This window comes from Anolis carolinensis, chromosome 2, assembly GCF_035594765.1.
Source record: "Anolis carolinensis isolate JA03-04 chromosome 2, rAnoCar3.1.pri, whole genome shotgun sequence".
Lineage (NCBI taxonomy): Eukaryota > Metazoa > Chordata > Lepidosauria > Squamata > Dactyloidae > Anolis > Anolis carolinensis.
This window is the reverse complement of record NC_085842.1, coordinates 204,132,602-204,155,020: the sequence shown is the minus strand read 5'-3', so window position 1 is coordinate 204,155,020 and position 22,419 is coordinate 204,132,602.

Sequence of the window (22,419 nt, the reverse complement as noted above, 5' to 3'; positions counted from 1 at the left end):
GGTCATTTATAAGACAGATCTGGAAATAAGGATTCAGCCTGTGTTAGATGGGGTCACACATCTGAATATGCAGGTTCATAATTTGGGAGTACTTCTGGATTTGGCTCTGAACCTGGAAGCCCAGGTATCAGCAGTGACCAGGAGTGCTTTTGCACAGTTAAAGCTAGTGCGCCAATTGCACCCATTCCTGGAGAAGTCCGATCTGGCCATGGTGGTGCATGCCTTGGTTACAACCTGATTAAACTAGTCTACATGGGGCTGCCTTTGAAAAATGCTCAGAAACTTCAGTTGGGCCAAAGAGCAGCAGCCAGGCTTCTAACTGGGGCTGAATATAGGGAGCATGCAATTCCTTTGTTGTGACAGTTCTACTGGCTGCCAACACATTTTAAAGTGCTGGTTTTGACTTATAAAGTCCTATATGGCTCCGGTCCATGTTATCCGAAGGACCTCATCTCTTTCTATGAACCTGAGAGACACCTATGATCTACTGGGCAAGGCCTTCTCTCGATCCCACCACTTGCTCAAGTACACTTGGTGGAAACACAGGAGAGAGTCTTTTCAGTGGCTGCTCCCAGACTATGAAACTCCATCCCATGAGAGACCAGGGTGGCCTCCTCCCTGCTGGCCTTCCAGAAGCAGGTCAAGACCTTTTTAAGTTTACAGGCATTTGGGGAAGGGGAAGGGGTGGACTTTGAGAAGATTGAAGGAGATTGGGGAGAATATGAGTTTTAAAGACCATTTTAGTGTATTTACTGTATTTTAATTCTGTTTTTACCACACCATTATTTAATTGTTTCTTTTATTTTTGTATTGCATCTTTTAAACTTGTTTTATGTGGAATGTTAGCAGCCTTGAGCACCCACAGGGAGAAAGGCGGGGTATAAATAATAATAATAATAATAATAATAATAATAATAATGGAACTTATGCCTCAAGTACCACCTCCCAGCAGCAAAGAACTGGTGGGATCACAAACCTGCAAAAGTATTGGAAAATGAGCACGCAAAGATACTGTGGGACTTCCGAATCCAGACTGACAAAGTTCTGGAACACAACACACCAGACATCACAGTTGTGGAAAAGAAAAAGGTTTGGATCATTGATGTTGCCTGTTCCGTCCCCCAGGACGATGGTTTGCCTTACCTATTGGTCGTTTGTTTGTTTTCCCTCCTTTGCATCTTGTTTCAGCCTCTGGCTGCAAAGCCCAGGAAAAGTGGCTTGGAATCTGCAAAAGCTGGCTGCAGTTTTCTTTGCAGTGATTGGTCAAAGAGTGCAACATCTTAGGACCGCCCTTTTTACCAGGGTCTAGTCTCCATTTTGGAGCTTCATTCTGGCTATAGTTTTCCAACGTGCTGGAGCTGTGCAAGGCTAACTGGGACAAATCATCCTCAAAACCAGGCCAATCTAAGCCTATCCAAATTAGATAAGTATTGAATTATATTGATCTGGAATAGGAAATCTAGTTAGAGGAGCAAAGTTATTCCATCGCTTCTAGAACTAATCTTTGCTGTAAAGATAGGGAAGGAAAGAGTTTCTCCTTCTAATATAGGCAGCGTGATTAGGGTATAGTGGTTTTATAATCACTTTTGCCTTCTGGAACCAGGGATAATTCTGTGACTAAAACCTATAGAAATTTGTTTCATTTTCTGCAACTTTAAGATCTGTGCCAGGTTTACAACCTTGTATGAATAAACATCCTTTTTTGAAGTTATCCAGACTCAGTCGTTCAATATCTATAGGACAGCTTATAGGGATTTGCAGTTCGCCCGGATAAAGGACAGCACGTTTCAGTTTTATAGCTTTTTACTGTCCGGCGGACGGCACAGTTTTGAGGTAGATCAGCGGTTTTTCCGCTTCAGCTAGCTTGCACGGCTTTATAGTTTTTTATAGTTTAGGAAGTTTTAGTATAGGCTGCGGCTTTTCCGCCTGAGCTCAGTCTGCATACCTAAAGACTCTACCAGCGTCTGAGGCAGTGGAGCCCGCTCTCAGACCTGAAGGAGTCAAATAGTGGGGCTCTATTTCCTTGCTATTTGGCTCGCGTGTGCGCACGTAGCCCAGTGGCTTTCTGGGTTTGCACAGGCTGTGCAGTTCCCAGCAACGTCCAGGGCTCCCTCGGCGGTAGACCTCGAGCCGCGGAGCACCAGCGACAGTTCTTTGGCTGGCTCTGAGGCGTGGAGCCCACCAGAACCAGGCTAGAACCTGGACAGGCCTGGCAACGCTGCTGCGAGTTCGGCCGGAGCACTCAACCGGCTTTGACAGCCTCTTCATCAGGAGTTCGGCCGGAGCACTCGGCCGGCTTTGACCTGCCTCATGGTCCGGCGGTGGTGACCTGCCTCATCGTCCTGCGGTGGTGACCTGCCTCATTGACCTGCGGCGGTGACCTGCCCCATCGTCCTGCGGTGGTGACCTGCCTCATCGTCCTGCGGTGGTGACCTGCCTCATCGTCCTGCGGTGGTGACCTGCCTCATCGTCCTGCGGTGGTGACCTGCTTCATCGACCTGCGGTGGTGACCTCCCTTCACAGCGGGGAGGAGGTGTCTCTTCTCTCCTCCTTTCCAAAGCCAGCCTCGGTGCTCCTTCGGCGGCAGGCCTCGAGCCGCAGAGCACGAGGTGCTTGAAAATTTGGCGAAGTCGCCATTTTGGCAGTTTACGTCACTCGGGCAAGGGAGGTATCAAGTGGCAAGTTGCTGTCAGTTGACATTTTGCAGCTTGCCCACTAAAATCTGGCGCCAAAGGTCACAATCTTTGTAAAGTATAGTTACTTAGTGATATATATTGCTATGGTTAAGTGTTGTGCATTGTATTATATGTTGTATTTGCTTTTGTTGTAAATTTACTTGCTATTAAGAATACATAATGTCTATGCAATTTCAAGACGATACAGATGGTATACCTCCTTCTGAGGCTGAAAGTAGGAATGAAAGGCCCCAAAGGATAAAGCACCCTTCAGCCAAGATGCTAGCCCATCTAATAGATGAAAAGGAGCTCCTCCATGTGAGGTTAGGTTCGGCATGGGAGCGAATTGTAACATTGATGGACAGAATTGAGAGCTTGGGTATTACAAGGGTGCCATCCATATTACAGACAGACCTTGAAGAGACCTTCGGTCTCTGGAGGGGTTTGGTGTCTAAGATAGTCCAGGTCCTCGAGCGCATTAACGCCAAGGATTCAGAGTTAGAAATAGTGAGTGTCTTAGCTGACACTAATGAGAAAGAAAATAAGGTGAGGGCAATTCTAGATGCCTTGGAATTTAGTTCTCCACCTGTTAATCTAAGGTCTGAGCCAAAAGGAAATCAGTCTTCCTTATGCAGCCATGAGACCAATCTTTTGAAATCACCTGCTGTGGCACTTAGTCTTAAGTCCAACCGCTCTAGCCAGGTATCTAAACTAAGGGAGCGTGCATCGTCTAAACACAGCCACTCTAGCAAGTCTTCTGCTGCTGGGAGTGCCATCTCTTCCCTAGCTGCCTTGCACATTAAGGAGGCTGCACGTCTGGAGCTAAAGAGCAAGGTAGCGGGGGCGGAGGCTGATGCTAAGGCAGCTGATCTCACCCTTCCCTTTAAAGAAGAAGAGCAACGACTGCAAATAGAACAGGCCCGTAGACAAAGCGAAATGCAAATGGAACAGGCCCGTAGACAAAGCGAAATGCAAATGGAACAGGCCCAAAGACAAAGCGAAATGCAAATGGAACAGGCCCAAAGACAAAGCGAAATGCAAATAGAACAGGCCCGTAGACAAAGCGAAATGCAAATAGAACAGGCTCGTATAGAGATGCTTAGAATAAAGATGGATGCCGCAGCCAAAAGGGTAAGGGCTGAGACTTTGGCCAAGGCCCTAATTGAGCCACTCACAGAAGAAAATGTAAGCCAGTTACCAATACAGGACCCTTCTGCCAAAGTGTTTGCGCACCTTGGCAGCATGTACAGCCAGTTTTCGGATGAGGAACAGGGAGACTTCTCTCCTTACCCAGAGCAGGGCCCCAAAGTCACTTTTGAATTTCCTGCAGAGCAGAGCGTCATAGCGGGGAGCTCACCCTTGCTCGAGCTACCTGTGCCTCCTGCTAAAACCCTAGGTCAGTCAATCAGGGCCTCAAGGCCGAGTGCTAGTTGGCCCCTACAGACAGCTGCACAGGGAACCATCGATTCGTCAGTGGTCGATGTCATCCCTCCAAGAGGCCAAAGGTTGACGCAAGGTACACGGTGGGAGTCCACTCCACAACAGCAAACTCCTCAATTGTTCCCTTCGACACCAGAGTCCCAGCTTGTCTCCATCATCAGAAGCCCCAGAAGAGATCTTAAGGACAAGGGTGTCGAAAAGTTTTCGGACAAGCCTGAGGAATTTCTTCTCTGGAAGGCCACCTTCCAGAGAGCAATCAGAGACTTAAAGTTATTGCCTGAGGAAGAACTGACTCTTCTGGCTGCATGGTTGGGCCCAGCCTCATCCTCACAAGTTAAGAAGATCTACGCAGCCCACGTAGCCGATCCCGACAAAGCCCTGGAAAAGGCCTGGGCCAGGTTGCAGCAGAGGTATGGGGCCAGCACAGAGATTGAAGCATCTCTTATGGACAAGCTCCAAAGGTTCCCAGCTTTAAAACTCAAAGACTTCAAACTCTTGTGGGACCTCAGCGATCTCCTTGCGGAATTAGAGTCGGCCAAGGAGAATCCAGAACTGCCCGGTTTGAAGTGCCTCGATCAGCACCTGTCCCAGAGGCAGATCTTGACCAAGCTGCCCTTCACTTTGCAAGAACGCTGGGGACAGGAGGTCTTCAACTACAAGGAGGCCCACTCCCAGGCATACCCTCCATTTTCTCATTTGGTCCAGTTCATCACCAGGGCAGCCAGAGAAAGGAATGATCCGCAGACGGGCCTCCCCACCTTATACCAAGGGACCCATCCAGGGAAGGCATCTGAAGTGGACAAGAAACCACCTAGAGAGGCCAATAGACCTGTCAGCGTAAAGGCAGTCGAAACTCAACACAAGACTGATGAACCCAGGTCGGAGGTAAAAGAGTTGCTCTGCCCCATTCACCAAAAGCCTCACAGTTTGGCCAACTGCCGGGAATTTGGCAAGAAGCCTTATAAAGAAAGACAACAGATTGTACAGAAGCTGGGCATATGTTTTAGGTGCTGTGGAGCAACTCCTCACTTTGCATCCAACTGCAAAGAGGACGTCAAATGCGCAAGGTGTAACAGCCTTAAGCATTGCACCGCAATGCACAACTCCAATATCATCTCCCACCCCAAAGAGAACTCTTCACCAAAAGAAAAGTCAGCAGTCGAAGACACCGACAAGCCAGCCGTACCAGAGATGCAGGTGGAGGTTTCAGCAGTCGCCTGCACAGAGCTGTGTTCTGACTCGCACCAGTACAGAGTTTGTCATCCTATCTGCCTAGCGGATGTATATCCATCCAAGAGCCCTTGGCTTAAAAAGAGACTCTATGTGGCCCTAGATTCACAGAGCGATGCCTCCCTAGCTACTCCAGAGTTCTTCCGCATGTTTGACCTTAAAACCAAGATGGTCAATTACACCATGACTACATGTGCAGGAAAAAAGAAGTTGCAGGGTCGCATAGCATCTGGCTTTGTTGTCTCCTCTTGCGACCAGAAGAGACAGTTCAAGTTGCCAGACCTGATTGAGTGTTCCTCCATCCCTCGGAACAAAAAACAAATTGTAACTAGAGAAGTTGTGGAGGCTCATCCACATTTGCGACGGTTAAAGAATGCCATACCAGCCTTTCAGCCAGATGTGGACATTGCCCTTTTGCTTGGCTCGGACTGCCCGAGCTTGTTCTGTGTGAACGACCAAGTTAAAGGACCTCCAGGTGCACCTATCGCGCAACAATTGCCATTAGGCTGGACAGTCATAGGCCCAGTGTGCATAAACAAGATGCACCCACCATCGTCGTTGGACTCCAATCAAGCACAGGTGCTTAAAGGTGGACGTCCTACACTTGTGCGCAGTTGCCTAAGTCACATCTCGGTCTACTGCCAAGCAATAACTCCAGAGTATTCCTCCATCTTCAAAGTCTCTGAGAGAGACGAAGCCATAGCGCTCTCGAAAGATGAGCAAAGATTTTCGGACATTATGAATGCTCAAGTCTCACGAAGTACAGAGGGAAATTGGGTAGCTCCTTTGCCCTTTAAGTCAGATAAGCCCACTTCGCCAAACAATAGACACATGGCAGGGAAAAGACTCTGGTCCCTAAAGAAAAGAATCCATCATCAGGGTAGAACTCTAACTGAGGCAGCCCTTAGAAACGAAGGTCTGTGGGTAGTTAATGCCAAAAGGTTGGTCAACAGTTGTATTTTCAAATGTGTTAAATGCAGGCGCCTTAGGCGAAACTGTCAAAGTCAGTTGATGGCAGAACTACCTCAGGATAGGACTTTGACAGACCCACCCTTTTCCCATGTGGGAATCGATGTGTTTGGTCCTTGGGAGGTTGTCACTAGGAAAACCAGGGGTGGTGTTGTAAATAACAAAAGATGTGCGGTTTTGTTTACTTGTTTGTCAGTACGAGCTGTCCATATAGAGGTTGCAGAGGGAATGGACACTTCATCATTCATAAACGCATTGAAAAGGTTCATAGCCCTCAGAGGGCCAATTAAGTCAATTTGGTCGGACTGTGGCACCAATTTTGCATGTGCAGACCTTAGCCAACCACTTCTGGAAGAGGTGGAAGGCCGAATACTTAAGCCAGCTTCCAACCAGAAGACTCTGGCAAACCCCAAAGGACAATTTCAAGGCGGGAAACCTTGTGTTGCTAAAGGACAAAGACTTGCCCCGCTATGCCTGGCCTATGGGCATTACACTAAAGACCTTTCCTTGCCCTGACGGTAAGGTTAGAAAAATTCAAGTAAAGACTCATAGTAAGGACAAAATGTCTGTCCTGGACAGACCAATTAGTGACCTCGTGTTGCTTATTGGAGATGTTTAAAGTTCTAGTGTTTGTATTGTTGTGTATACAAAGGTGTTTGTATGTTTTTGATTGGTAAATTCCCACATCCTGGGAATTTAGCGGGGAGTGTTCCGTCCCCCAGGACGATGGTTTGCCTTACCTATTGGTCGTTTGTTTGTTTTCCCTCCTTTGCATCTTGTTTCAGCCTCTGGCTGCAAAGCCCAGGAAAAGTGGCTTGGAATCTGCAAAAGCTGGCTGCAGTTTTCTTTGCAGTGATTGGTCAAAGAGTGCAACATCTTAGGACCGCCCTTTTTACCAGGGTCTAGTCTCCATTTTGGAGCTTCATTCTGGCTATAGTTTTCCAACGTGCTGGAGCTGTGCAAGGCTAACTGGGACAAATCATCCTCAAAACCAGGCCAATCTAAGCCTATCCAAATTAGATAAGTATTGAATTATATTGATCTGGAATAGGAAATCTAGTTAGAGGAGCAAAGTTATTCCATCGCTTCTAGAACTAATCTTTGCTGTAAAGATAGGGAAGGAAAGAGTTTCTCCTTCTAATATAGGCAGCGTGATTAGGGTATAGTGGTTTTATAATCACTTTTGCCTTCTGGAACCAGGGATAATTCTGTGACTAAAACCTATAGAAATTTGTTTCATTTTCTGCAACTTTAAGATCTGTGCCAGGTTTACAACCTTGTATGAATAAACATCCTTTTTTGAAGTTATCCAGACTCAGTCGTTCAATATCTATAGGACAGCTTATAGGGATTTGCAGTTCGCCCGGATAAAGGACAGCACGTTTCAGTTTTATAGCTTTTTACTGTCCGGCGGACGGCACATTGCCATCTCAGGTGACAGTCGCATTGACGAAAAACAACAGGAAAAACTCAGCCGCTATCAGGACCTCAAGATTGAACTTCAAAGACTCTGGCAGAAACCAGTGCAGGTGGTCCTGGTGGTGATGGGCACACTGGGTGCCATGCCAAAAGATCTCAGCCACCATTTGGAAACAGTAGACATTGACAAAATTACGATTTGCCAACTGCAAAAGGCCACCCTGCTGGGATCTGCGCGCATCATCCAAAAATACATCACACAGTCCTAAACGCTTGGGAAGTGTTCGTCTTGTGATTTTGTGATATGAAATCCAGCATATCTATCTTGTTTGCTGTGTCATAAAATAATAATAATAATAATAATAATAATAATTATTATTATTATTATTATTATTATTATTATTGGTGGAGCTGAATATTTAGAGCATTTCTGATTTAATTCTTGAGGTTGTAGTGGTCTTGCATGTATTATTACACTGGTGAGTCAAAAAAAGATTATCTTTCCATCTAAGAATGGGTGGTTTTGTTTATTAAATTGTACATTATCTCACATTCCTTCAACAGGTCAAAAATAATCTATACCTGAAGCCGTCATAGTGTACAAATGTATCAAGTGTAATTATTAATCAATTGGGTGAAAACATGATTAATGAACTGCAGTTGTTTAATTGGTTCATAGTCCTAATGCTATTTTTAAATGTATTTCAGCATTATCAATTGGTGCACTTTCAGTTTGATTCATATTTGGGACAGATCCATTGAAATCAATGGAAAGTTAGTGATGACTAAATGAGTCCCATCGATTTCAGTGGGTCTGCTGTAAATATGGCTAAGGGTGCATCTAATCTGCAGAATGAATGCAGTTTGATCCTCTGGCATAATGCTATGGAATCCTGGGATTTGTAGTTTGGTGATATACCAGCTCTCTTTGGCAGAGAAGACTAAAGAATTTGTAGAACTACAGTGATTGTATAACACTGTATCATGGCAATGAAAATGGGGTCAAACTTCATTAACTTTATAGCATAGATGTGTGCCTGGGTCTACTCTATACTTTTATTCTGTCTATTTATTTTTACTATATGCTGTCCCTCTAGCAGTTGTCTGGAATATATCATATGCTGAATCATAGAATCAGAGATTTGGACGAGACCTCATAGCCCATTCAATCCAACCCCCTGCCAAGAAGCAGGAAAATCACATTCAAAGCACCCCCGACCGGTGGCCATCCAGCCTCTGCTTAAAAGCCTACAAAGAAGGAGCCTCCACCACACTCCAAGGCAGAGAGTTCCACTGATGAACAGCTCTCACAGTGAGGAAGTTTTTCCTAATGTTTAGGTGGAATCTCCTTTCCTGTAGTTTAAAACCATTGTTCTGCATCCTAGTCTCCAGGGCAGCAGAAAAAAAAGCTTGCTCCCTTCCACACAGCTGAATTAAATCCCACATTATCTGCTTTGAACTGGGATATATGGCAGTGTGGACTCAGATACCCAGTTCAAAGCAGATATTGTGCCTTGATATTCTGTGTTATATGATTGTGTGGGAGGGCCCTTGGATAATCCAGTTCAAAGCCGATTGTTTAATAAACAAAATTTTCTGCTTTGATGTTCTAAATTATATTATGTGAGAGAATAGTTCAACCCCCATAACTGCAGGCAATGTGTTCCAGGACTTCAGTGGATAATACGAAATCCTGGATAATCGTGAACTTTGTGAAATCGTGAAATCGTGAAATCAAGGTCTTCTAAGTCAAGAACTGGAGGACCTAGAAAATGCCCAGAGAATACAAATTTTGTCAGACATTGATAAATGAAAGCATGAATACCAGTCCTGCAGATACAAGTGTTGTACTATATCTCTAGCATTCAGTAGGCTATTGCATGCCCCAGCTTCAAAACACACTGGGGAAGGATAAGCACAAACGTGTCTATAAGCACAAACGTGTACACTTTTATGGAATCAGATGGTCTCCCCATAACAAGAATCCTAATCCAAAGGATAGGCAACATAATCTAGAACTTTACTCCACAACAACAACAACAACAACAACAACAACACTTTATATTCTACTCTTCTCCCAAGGGGACTCAGAGAGGATTACAGCATATAAACAGACACAGGCAAACATTCAATCCCTTGCTATAATGACACACAATGAGAGACAAATACACAAACAAAGGCAAAGTCTTCTCCTTTCATTTCCAGCTCTGGAGGTGGTGCTCATCTATGGCTCTGGGGAAGGTACTCTTCTCCATTTTCAAGCCGAGGAGTTTGTGTTGTCCATAGACACTTCCTGGTTGTGTGGCTGGCAAGACTGCTTGGAGTGTCTTTTTGCCTTTTCCTGCCAAAGTAATATCTATTTATCTACTCACATTTGCATGTTTTCGAACTGCTAGGTTGGCAGGAGCTAGGGCTAACAGCTGGAGCTCACCCCATCCCACGGATTCGAACTGCCAACCTTCAGATCAGCAGTTCAGCAGCACAAGTATTTAACCCATTGTGCCACCAGGTATTATACCCCCATTCATATGTAAAGGAAGCTACTGAACAGTCTTGTTTTATTTGTAAGCTTCTTTCGCTATGGGGGAACTGTAGCTGCTGGAATTATTCTATATTCTCAAATTTGATGAAAAGGAAAAGGTTAGCTTTTTTTCTCAAATGGTATGTGGAAAAGAGACAAAGGGCCATTCCACACAGCTATATAACCCAGAATATCAAGGCAGATAATCCACAATATCTGCTTTGAACTGGGTTATCTGAGTCCACATATAATCCACTTCAATGCTGATCTTACACAGCTGCGTGGAAGGGGCCAAAGTCTTGAGGTGTTGATAAAGAGATAATTTCAAAATAGCTCAACACGTTTCACATACGAGAATATTTTCATGGCCTTCTTAAGGAGCCGTTAAAGAAAGTATACATAGATAACGGCCATGATAACAAGAAAATATAAGTAAAAGTAACTAACAAAAAAAAACTGACACAAAAAAAACTAAGAAAATTACTCCATCTTCTTTCAAAATCCTTTGAAGTGCCTATGAATGGAGATTTGTTGAATTGATAAAGTTTTTTTTAAAGTATGTTAATTGATTTTTATTTAAATCTTATTAAATTTTACCTAGTTGTGATTTCTCAGGCCCCTTCCACGCAGCTGGATAAAATCCCACAATATCTGCTTTAAACTGGAATATATGGCAGTGTGGACTCAAGATAACTCAGTTCAAAGCAGATATTGTGGGATTTTCCGCCTTGATATTCTGGGTTTTATGGCTGTGTGGAAGGGCCCTCAAATCTCATCAACATATCCACCACCCAAAAAAAAAAAAAAAAAGCAAAAGTGGGTGTCAGGATACGTTTCTTCTTCTCCTAATATTGAGGCGCTATTTTGGCAGTGGATCAGGGTAATTGTACAGGCATCTCAGACAAGCCAAACATTTCAATTTTATGTTCCTTAGCAAAATTAACTGTTTATTTTTCAAGGCACCTTTTGTGATTGATTTTGACAGCGAAGCAGGGCTCTGCTGCACTAATTAAACATCTGGGATTATCAGCTAAACTGAAAATTAATCTTCACACTCAGACTCTGTATTGGTTGAAGGTTTGTCCTCAAGAGGCCCCAAGGAAATCCCAGTGGACACACCAAGGTTAGAAATCCCAGGCTCTGAAGGCAACTAATTTGCTTAACAGCCATAGCAGTGCCTGCGAATACTACTCACCAATCAGTTGCAGGAGCCTAATTTCTTTGGACAATAAAAATAGATAAGGTTATCAAGCTCTGCAATTTAACTCCCAAACCCACCACTTCTTATACCTCTTACAATAAGGATTAGCTCTTATATTCACAGCATCTTAGCAACAATCCTTTTATGACAGAGTAACGTCCAAATTTATTTTGTTTCATGTTTCCTATGGCAAACAGTTAACAGAGGAATTGATCAGCAACTGAAAAAGAGGTTTCGGGAGAATTCACCATGATTTACAGGACTTGTACTTGACCAACATCCAGAGAACACTCTAAACCCAATCAACTATGGCCATATAACCCAGTTATTATTATTATTATTATTATTATTATTATTATTATTATTATTATATTATTATTATTATTATTATTATTATTTTGACACAGCAAACAAGATAGATATGCTGGATTTTGTATCACAAAATCACAAGTCAAACACTTCCCAAGCATCTAGGACTGTGTGATGTATTTTCGGATGATGTGTGCAGATCCCAGTAGGGTGGCCTTTTGCAGTTGGCAGATCGTAATTTTGTCAATGTCTATTGTTTCCAAATGCTGGCTGAGATCTTTTGGCACGGCACCCAATGATGATGATGATGATGATTATTATTATTATTATTATTATTATTATTATTATTATCTGAAAGATCATAATTTTACAAAGGGTTATGATTTTCAAATGTTCGTGAATTCCATTTTTCTCCAAAAAGTTATAGAGACTCTGGTTTTTCCAGAAGTTTATGATCTCTAAAAAGTCATTCCTTTCCAAAAGTTTGGAATCACTCTAATACCATGGCTCTATGCTATCGCATCATTGGAGTTGTAGGGCCCTTCTATACAGCCATACAACCCAGAATAGCAAGGCAGATAATCCACAATAGCTGCTTTGAACTAGATTATCTGGGTCTACACTGCCATATAATCCAGTTCAATGTGGATTTTATACAACTGCGTGAAAGGATCTGTAGTTTTACAAGTCCATTAGCCTTCTTTGCCAAACAGTGCCGGCTTCTCTCACTGAACTACATTTTCCAGATCCTATAGCAGTGAGCCATGGCAGTTAAAAGTAGTGTAACACTATATAACAAAAATTGTTCCGGGTTTGTAAATGTTATTTCCTGTTTAATTGTGCAGTACTTACTTTGAAAGTAGTGGTTATACTCCATGAACTTTGTTTTTGTGGCTGCCACAAACTATATTGAAGTGGTTGAGACTGGATGGGAGATTCATTGAAAAGCTATAGCAACATGTGCTGTGTTTCTTGCAGTTTAATAAACCTTTTCTATGTTTTTAATGATAGAATCAATTAGGAAATGACATTTATAACTCAGGAACAAAAATTGTGTTGCATAGCGATTATAATTTCTGCAGTATGGATGCATCCCATGCCCAGCTGCCTGCCTGTGAATACATACACACAGAGAGAGGCTGGATCTACACTGTGAAAGAATGCACTTTGAAGTGATATACACTGACCACATAATGTGGTTCGAAGGGCATTGACAGAGAGCTTTGCTTGGATCTTTGTTGTTTATTTGTTCAGTCGCCTCCGACTCTTCATGACTTCATGGGCCAGCCAAGGCCAGAGCTCCCTGTTGGCCGTGGCCACCCCCCAGCTCCTACAAGGTCAAGCCAGTCACTTCAAGGATACCATCCATCCATCTTGCTCTTGGTCGGCCCCTCTTCCTTTTTCCTTCCATTTTCCCTAGCATTATTGTCTTCTCCAAGCTTTCCTGTCTTCTCATGATGTGGCCAAAGTACTTCATCTTGCCTCTAATATCCTTCCCTCCAGTGATCAGCCGGGCATTATTTCCTGGAGGATGGACTGGTTGGATCTTCTTGCGGTCCAAGGCACTCTCAGAGTTTTCCTCCAACACCACAGTTCAAAAGCCTATATCTTCCTTCGCTCAGCCATCCTTATGGTCCAGCTCTTGCATCCATAGGTTACTAGGGGAATACCATTGCTTTAACTATGTGGACCTTCATTGCCAGTGTGATGTCTTTACTTTTCACTATTTTACCAAGGTTGGCCATTGCTCTCTTCCCAAGAAGTAAACGTCTTCTGATTTCCTGGCTGCAGTCTGTGTCTGCAGTAATCTTTGCACCTAGAAATACAAAGTCTGTCACTGCCTCCTTGTTTTCTCCCTCTATTTGCCAGTTATCAATCAGTCCAGTCACCATCATCTTGGTTTTCTTGATGTTTAACTGCAACCCAGCATTTGCACTTACTTCTTTCACCTTGGTGATAAGGTTCCTCAGCTCCTCCTCGCTTTCAGCCATCAAAGTGGTATCATCTGTGTATCTAAGGTAGTTAATGTTTCTTCCAGCGATTTTAACTCCAGCCTTGGATTCCTCAAGCCCCGCATGTCGCATGATGTGTTCTGCGTACAAGTTGAATAGACAGGGTGAGAGTATACAGCCCTGCCATACTCCTTTCCCAATCTTGAACCAGACTGTTGTTCCGTGGTGTTCTGACTGTTGCTGCTTGGTCATTATACAGATTCCTCAGGAGACAGACAAGGTGACTTGGTTGTCAAGGTTTGCAAAAATACTATATGTGTGTTAGCTGGAAAATCAAATGCATGAAAATTGGCTGAGTTTGCAAGGACCTGGGAATTGATTTGTAACTGTTGCTATCCTGCTGCTGGAGAACCAGTTTGAACAGGTTTTTGTGTGTGTGTGTGTGTGTGTGTGTGCGCGCGTGCGTGCGCAAGTCTTCTGAGTACTGGCTGGAAAGAAGATGGCTCTGTACTCAAAAAGGCCTAACTATTTCTGAGGCCTTGTTTGCTGCTGATCTTCACTGAAGTAGACTCATGGACTAAGGAAGGATTGCTTATAACTGCTGATTTCTGTAAGCAATCAGAGGGACTATTGTAAATACCATTGTTCTGTTGATCTTTTGGATTTAGTAAAAGTTCCTGTGTTACTTTACTCTGCAAAGCTGAGTGGTACATCATTCTGAAGGGTGTCTCTGGGCTCACGGACATACGTAAGAGCTTCCATCTATCATCCACAATCCCCAACATTGGTATCCCCATACCACCAAGAACTTGCCGCAACGTATTATGATCCACAAAGTCAAAGGCTTTAGAATCTTTATATATTTATATCTATTCTATATTCTATTCTATTCTATATCCTATATTCTATATTCTATTCTATATTTCTATATCCATAATAAAAGTTTTTTTTTCGTGTCAGGAGCAACTGGAGTTGCTTCTGGAGTGAGAGACTTGGCCATCTACAAGGACATTACCCAGGGGATGTCCGGATGTTTTGATGTTTTACCATCCTTGTGGGAGGCTTCTCTCATGTCCCTGCATGGAGCTGGAGCTGATAGAGGGAGCTCATCCACGCTCTCCCCAGGTAGGATTCAAACCTGGCAGCTTTCAGGTCAGCAACCCAATAAAAGTGAAAACCCATATGTGTGCATGTGGCACGAGTGTCTGCTCACACAGACAGCCACTGGCCTCCACAAACAGACTACAGTTCCCAGGGCTGAGGAGCCAGCAAGTCACTCCCTTCCACTGACACTGCGGTTACAGTGAGCACCATGAACATGTATCCCAAAACCTGACAATGTCCTCCCCAAACACTACAGCCCACCACCCAAGGAATGCTTTCATTTGGGGACCATTTCATCCTAGATTTTGCATCCCAGGGTTCTCGGTTGCTGTGAAATTTGCATGTCCCCGCCTACTTCCCTTCCCTTTCAAATCTGTCTGCATAACAAACAGAGCAGAACTGAGCAGAAACTAAACTTACTGGAGGAGTTTGGGGGATTGACTCCGCATGGTGGAAGTATGAGTCAGAGCACTTTGACTCCTACTGGGGAATTTAGTTGTAGTTCACCAACACCTAGAACGCTATGAACCCAAACAATGATGGGTCTGGACCAAACTTGCCATGCATACCTGATATGCCCAGATTTGAACAATGGTGGGTTTTGAGGGGAATTGGCCTGGACATTCGGGAGTAGTAGGTAATGGAATTTATATTTCACCTGCTGTTGAACCCCACCTATGATGGATCAGGACCTCACTTGGCACACAGAGTCCCCATAACCAATAGAACATATTGGACAAGTTTGGGGAAAAGGGAGTTATAGTTCACCTGCATCCAGAGAAACAGTGAACCCCACCGACAATGGACCAGGACCAAACTTCGCACTGAGAAGCCTCATGACCAACTGAACATACTGCAGGGGTTTGTGGGAATGGACCTTGATTTTGGGAGTTGTAGTTCACCTATATCCAAAAACAACTGAACCCAGCCAATGACGGATCTGGACCACACTTGGCACACAGACTCAACATAACCTGCTGTGTATACTGATAGATGTTTTGTGACAATTGCCCTGGGAATCTGGGAGTTGTAATAGTTCACCCCCATCCAGAGAGCACTGCAGTCAGGCAATGACAAGACAACGACAGATCTGGACCATGCTTGCTACACAGACCCAAAATGGCCAACTTTGAATACTGGCTGGGTTTGGGGAGGATTGCCCCACGATTCTGAGAATTGTAGTTCACCCACTCCAAACAGAATACATAACATTCAAAGACAAATAATATATTTTTCAAGTAACCCAGGCACTGCCGGGTCCCCAAGCTAGTAGTCAATAAAACAGAAATACAGTAGAGTCTCACTTATTCAACATAAACGGGCCGGCAGAATATTGGATAAGCGAATATGTTGGATAATAAGGAGGGATTAAAGAAAAGCCTATTAAACATCAAATTAGGTTATGATTTTACAAATGAAGCACCAAAACATCATGTTATACAACAAATTTGACAGAAAAAGTAGTTCAATACGCAGGAATGTTATGTTGTAATTACTGTATTTACGACTTTAGCACCAAAATATCACGATGTATTGAAAACATTGACTACAAAAATGTGTTGGATAATCCAGAACGTTGGATAAGCGAGTGTTGGATAAGTGAGACTCTACTGTAGATGTTTTTCAGAAACTCCCTGCCTTCTTCCATTATCCAGCGGATATTGGCAGTTTGGTCTTTCTGTTTCTCTGCCTTTTCTAAACCAGCTTGTACATCTGACAACTCTTGCTCCATGTATTGCTGGAGTCTGCCTTGCAGGATCTTGAGCATTACCTTACTGGCATGTGAAATGTGCCACTGTAGGAAAGTTTGTGCATTCTTTAGCCTGAGCAGAGTGGAGGCTGCTATTGCTAGGCTTAAGCTGCCAGCCCCCAGGACCATGCAGAGCCCTGCACCGCTGTGGATAGATGATAGCCCTCCCTCTCCTCCCCCCAACAAGCCGCTTTGTCCCTCCACCCTCACCCCCAATTCCCCTCCTGGGTCCTCAACGCTGATGGATGGAGCCAAGCAATCAGCTCAAGCTGCTCCTCCCGCAGCCTCTCCCAATCGATTGCCAAAGCCTTGCCTTTTCAGTGCAATCACAGGAAGACCCTACTTTGTTCACATTGACACCACCAAAGGCAAAAGTCCTGATTCTGATGATCCTAGAGGATTGCTCTTGAATGATGCTCCAAAGCCCGGTTGCTTTATCTGTCTCAGTCCCCTCTGTATAGGAAGAACAAAAAGAGGGGAGAAAGAGAGAGAGAGAAAAGGAAGAGGATGATTCCGGGTTTGGCTGATCGGGTCTGCCTGAGGCAGTGTTATTGATCCCCCCCCCCCACATTTCACCCCTGTCTCTGGGGAAACTCGGATGCTGTTGGGATGCTTTCCCCAAATCAGCAAGACCCAGGACTCCTCTCCAAGCTGAACTCAGTGCCTTGGAGTTCAGGGATCCGCCAAATGGAATAATCCACCCTGTCGGTTATTAAACGCTATATCTGTGCACAAGTAAAAAGTGGGCGCTAGAAATAACATCTTATGAAAGCTGACTGGCACAACCTGGGGATTACAACCAGACAGTGAAGACATCTGCCCTTGCGCTTTGCTACTCTGCTGCTGAATACGCATGCCGAGTGTGGAATACATCTCAGTGGATGTGGCTCTTAATGAGACATGTCGCATCATCACAGGATGTCTACACCCAACACCACTGGATTAATTATACTGTTTAGTTGGCATTGCATCACCTGACATCTGCCAGGAAGTAGCAGCCAGCAAGGAAAGGACCAAGGCATTGACATCTCCGGCCCACCCCCTGTTCGGGAATCAGCCAGCACACCAACAACTTAAATCAAGAAATAGTTTTCTAAGATCTACAGAGATTCTTGCAGGAACACCCCAGCAAGCAAGAGCCCAAAAGTGGCAGGCTAAAACCTGGAATCTGACGCCAGATGAGAGACTCCCTCCTGGGCACACAGAAGACTGGGTGACATGGAAGGTGCTGAACAGACTGTGTTCTGGCAACATGAGATGCAGAGCCAACCTTAAAAAATGCGGTTACAAAGTGGAATTCACAACATGTGTGTGTGGAGAAGAGCAAGGCACAGACCACTTACTACAATGCAGTCTTAGCCCTGCCACATGCACAATGGAGGACCTTCTTATAGAAACAACAGAGGCACTCCCAAGGGACCAGCTACCGGTCAAAGGACATTTAGTATAATGCCAAGATTTTTTTTAACTTTGTCTGCAACTTTGTCTGCAAATTCATTACAATTTGTACTCTTAGTTTGCTTCTGATACAATAAATAAATAAATACAGTAGAGTCTCACTTATCCAACATAAACGGGCCGGCAGAATGTTGGATAAGCGAATATGTTCACACTTGCCTCAAGCAGACAAGAGTTCTTTTTCCCACCCTGGACCTTCCACAGATATATAAACCCCACTTGCCTAGTTTCCAACAGGCCTAATAACCTGTTGAGGATGCCTGCCAAAGATGCAGGTGAAACATCAGGAGAGAATGCTTCTTTCAACAAGAAGGCAGAGTTTTATCATCCATATTCTTTAATTAAGACAGGTCGTAAGCTGTCTCTCTCTTCCTGCTTTCGTTTCATCGCCCACAAATGTGGATCAGACCCGTTGTGACTCCACTTGCCGTACTTATTTCAAAAAAGAAAAAGTGAGGCGTATCCGCATGTGTTCGTGCCTCAGCAATGAATCCACTGGATGATTCAAAGGGTGCACCCGGCCTCCAGGCCGAAACGCATCCCTGTCAGGACAGGAATGGGAATCCCTCCCAACTCTGCCTTGACAGGGAGCATCTACTGTTGGAAATAACTGCACCCAGGCCCTGGGCACATATCCCTTTGGAAATAAATGGAAATCATAACCTTATTGAAAAGGAAAAATGAGGTCATATCCTTTTGGCAAATGTGAATCTCCATGAACATGTGGAGACCATCCTTTGAAAACCACTAGTCAAGGAAAGCATGACCTTGTTAGAAGTCAACCCTTTGAACAAGTGATATTCATAAGCATTCGTGTAATGGCACACAGGCAACTCAGCTGTTAAACTGAAGAACTATGTCTTTGAACTACCAAGGACAAAGACATGCCGCTACAAATATATATTTGGCTACCAAAGTATGGTTGTTTCATTAAAGTTGAAATTGCAGTTGCCAAAAAGATATATACTCCCTTGAAACCTTTTAATTTAAATTATGCACTTAGAGATTTTAAAAAACAAAGTCTTCTTTAAAAAATAACATATCTTGTTTACTCACAAACATCTTGTATTAATTCACCATACAGGCACATTTCTTATTAAAGGTTCAGTTATAGATAGGATGTAGTTCTCTGTGTGTTGAGTACACACTGTATCATTCTTAATCAATAGTCCACAGTCTTTAGATATAGTTGTACTCACTGGAGTCCATAAGTCATTTTTCTCTACTGAAGTCCAAACAGCAACATGCATCCACCTCCACCGAGGTCTGATGCAAACATGCATCCACCTCTACTGAGGTGTAAAGCAGACAGAATACAAAATGAAGTCCTGAGTCTGAACACGCTCAGTACAATCCCATGTCTATAACCCTTCCCACACCAAAGAGGTACAGTCATACTGGCAAATCAACATACACATAGAATAGTGGCTAGCAAATATATACATTAACAAATGCATACTGAAAGGCTTGGGAGGTTGCTATTTCCAACATGTACACTGTAGAATGAAGGCAGTTTGACACCACTTGAACTGTCATGGCTCAATGCTATGGGATCCTGGGAGTTCGGTGAGGCCTCAGCTTTATTTGGCTTTAATTGACAACACCATCACATTATATACAGTATACATAGGAAATAATGTTACATTACATTACATGTAACATCTTTCCATTTTTGTGGGGAAAAGTAAAACATCAGATATCTTTATGTATGTATGTATGTATAGCAGTGCATGTATGTATATATGTGTATAGGAAGTGCAAGATTTAGGACAAATGAGACCCCGTGCTAGTTAAGTTAGGAGACCCCTTATTTAAGCCCTGAAGGAAGTAGGTCCAGTACGCCCATACAGGCAATCAGAAATTTATGCTCAGGAAATTCAGGAATAGTTAAAATATTACTCCCATAGATTATCATCTCTATCATCTCGAATTGCTCCAAAACAAATGCTTTCAAATTTAGAATTGCACCACATAAGCAAAATCTATCATAAAAAAAATTGGCAGAAAGATGGGTCCCCTGGCTAACAGGGCCCTATGCTTAAGAACACTTAAGCAGACTGGTAAATTGGGCACTGTGTATATGTTTTCGTGTGTATGTGTGTGTGTGTGTGTGTGTGTGTGTGTGTGTGTGTGTGTGTAAACCCTTGTTGGGACCACTTTCCATCAGGGAATCTATGTCAATGTGAAAGATCATTTGGATACAGAATAGGTCTCTACAGTCACTTGAAGACCATCCACCAAGACTCTACCTCTAGAAGGCATTCATACTCAGCCACAAGTGATTGTCCATGACATAATGTATGTGTGTATATAGGTGTGTGTGCATGTCCAATATATATATAAATATGTGTTTGTATATATATATATCTATATATAGGAATGTGTGTCTGTATAAAGTTGTATGTGTGTGCATGTACAGTAGAGTCTCACTTATCCAACGTTCTGGATTATCCAACGCATTTTTGTAGTCAATGTTTTCAATGCATTGTGATATTTTGGTGCTAAATTCGTAAATACAGTAATTACTACATAGCCTTAATGTGTAATGAACTACTTTTTCTGTCAAATTTGTTGTATAACATGATGTTATGGTGCTTAATTTGTAAAATCATAACCTATTTTGATGTTTAATAGACTTTTTCTTAATCTCTCCTTATTATCCAATATATTTGCTTATCCAACGTTCTGCCGGCCCGTTTATGTTGGATAAGTGAGACTCTACTGTACCAGTATGTGTGCATGTATAGGACACAAACGTGTGTGTCTGTACATATATGAATGTGTGTACACACACCAGTATATATATATGCATACACACACACACATATACAGATGGTTCCCAAATTACAATAGGTTCTATTGCTTTGTTCTTGTTTTAACTCCAGCCAATGCTATTGATAGCATAGGAAAGGGCTAACACCCCTGTAGTGTTTGTTCTGCTGTCTGTAAATACGAGTAAATACAATATACAGTAGAGTCTCGCTTATCCAACATAAACAGGCCGGCAGGATGTTGGCTAAGCGAGAATGTTGGATAATAAGGAGGGATTAGGGAAATGCCTATTAAGTATCAAATTATGTTATGATTTTACAAATTAAGTACCAAAACATCATGTTTTACAACAAATCGACAGAAAAAGCAGTTCAATACATGGTAACGTTATGTAGTAATTACTGTTTTTACAAATTTAGCACCAAAACATCGCAATGTATTGAATACATTGACTACAAAAAAATTAAATACTAAAAGGCAGACTGCATTGGATAATGCAGAACGTTGGATAAGCGAAGGTTGGCGAGACTCTACTGTATTTGTGTCTGTATATATATAAATGTATGTGTGTATGTGTACACATGTACTAGTATGTATACATACCATGTGTATGAAGATATGTGTGTCTATATACATACTATGTGTGTATACAGATATGTCTACAGCCATACTGTGTGTGTATATAGATATCTGTGTATGTACAGTATGTGTATATACAGATTTTTCTATGTATATACATTATGTTTATATAGAAAATGTGTGTGTGTATGTATGCATATACAGTAGAGTCTCACTTATCCAACATTTGCTTATCCAACGTTCTGGATTATCCAACACATTTTTGTAGTCAATGTTTTCTATACATCGTGATATTTTTGTGCTAAATTCGTAAATACAGTAATTATTACCTAGCATTACTACATATCGAACTACTTTTTCTGTCAAATTTGTTGCATAACATGATGTTTGGGTGCTTAATTTGTAAAATCATAACCTAATTTGATGTTCATTAGGCTTCTCCTTAATCTCTCCAACATATTTGCTTATCCAACATTCTGCCGGCCCATTTATGTTGGATAAGTGAGACTCTACTGTACAAGTAAATATGGTATCTTTGGATCTGTATATATAAAATGTGTGTGTGTACACATGTACCTGTATGAGTGTGTCTATATACATACTATGTGTGTATATAGATATCTGTGTATGTATGTGTATATAGTTGCTGTATATACAAAATGTGTGTATGTGTGTGTATATATATACCTGAAAATATCTGTGTGTATTTATGAGTATACAGATATGTGTGTCTGTTAGCTCCAGCTCCAGCCAACCTAGCAGTTCGAAAGCATGCAAATGTGAGTAGATCAATAGGTACCGCTCTGGCGGGAAGGTAATGGCGTTCCATGCAGTCATGCTGGCCACATGACCTTGGAGGTGTCTACGGACAATGCCGGCTCTTCAGCTTAGAAATGGAGATGAGCACCAACCCTCCAGAGTCGGACATGACTGGACTTAATGTCAGGGGAAACCTTTACCTTTACCTATATATATGTTTGTCTGTACATATATGAGTTTGTGTGTGAATACACACACACACATCTAAAGTGGGAAAGCAG